Source organism: Andrographis paniculata, unplaced genomic scaffold (genome assembly GCF_009805555.1).
Source record: "Andrographis paniculata isolate CXL003 unplaced genomic scaffold, ASM980555v1 Contig77END, whole genome shotgun sequence".
In the NCBI taxonomy this organism is placed as follows: domain Eukaryota; kingdom Viridiplantae; phylum Streptophyta; class Magnoliopsida; order Lamiales; family Acanthaceae; genus Andrographis; species Andrographis paniculata.
Window position 1 is genome coordinate 2486090 of NW_026137614.1, and position 990 is coordinate 2487079.

The window sequence follows — 990 nt, forward strand, 5'->3', positions numbered from 1 at the left end:
CCCCAGGCGCGCCAAACCATTCATCATTTTTCAAATTAATTCTTTGGCTTCCATCTCCTCCATCTTTTCCCTCTCTCTCTCTCAGTAAAGCGTTGCGTTGTTCGAATTTCAGCCTCGACAATGGCGCGACAGAAGAGCATGTCCGCTTCCTTACCAAGATCCTTGTTCTGGAAGAAGCAGGACGAACCATTGGAACTCCCTCTGTTCCACAGGCATTCCAGCCATGCCAAGAAGGGCTTTTCGTCGCCCGAAATACTCGTTCATCTCATTCCTTTGGTGATCCTGATCTGCATCTTCGTCCTCTGGTGGTTTTCTAGTTCAGGTACCATTCTGGTTTCAACGGAACTCATTCGATTTCGATGCCTACTTTGTAGTTGATTGGTCGTTTTCAAATTTGGGGAAATTAAAGAAATTAGGGTTTTACGCTATTCTTTTAAATAGACGACCGAAAAAATTAAATTGGTGTCGATATGCTCTCTATTACGTTATGAATTGTAGTATCCTTTAGGTTTCTTGCATCGATCAGTTTTCGTTCTTCCGATTCTCTCTTCGAACATCTCGTTTTTAATTTATATGGTAATTGCCGAATAATTTATCATCTCATCTAAAAATTAGTTAAAAGTGTGTGAAGGATGTATTCAAGTGTTGGGCTAATTCTGTTCTTGACAATTGAATTAGCAGTGGATTTACAAGGTGGGAAGGAGTCGATAGTACCTCTTGGCGTTATCGATCAGAATTTACCTAATTTCGAGCTCTCCATCAAAGCTGGAGACCCAAGCTTTCCGCCACATCCATGGCTTTCTGAGGCTGGCAACGATACAATGGCATTGGCAACGGATATCGTTGCAGGAGCACAAATTAAAGTGAAGAAAACTGTATAGGTACATAAGATTTTTCCACAGAACTTAAACAATTCTACGGATTTCTTTTTGCATGTTAACTTCAATCTAATATTGTGCTCTGAGGTCAATACCCTGCTGTAAATATGTA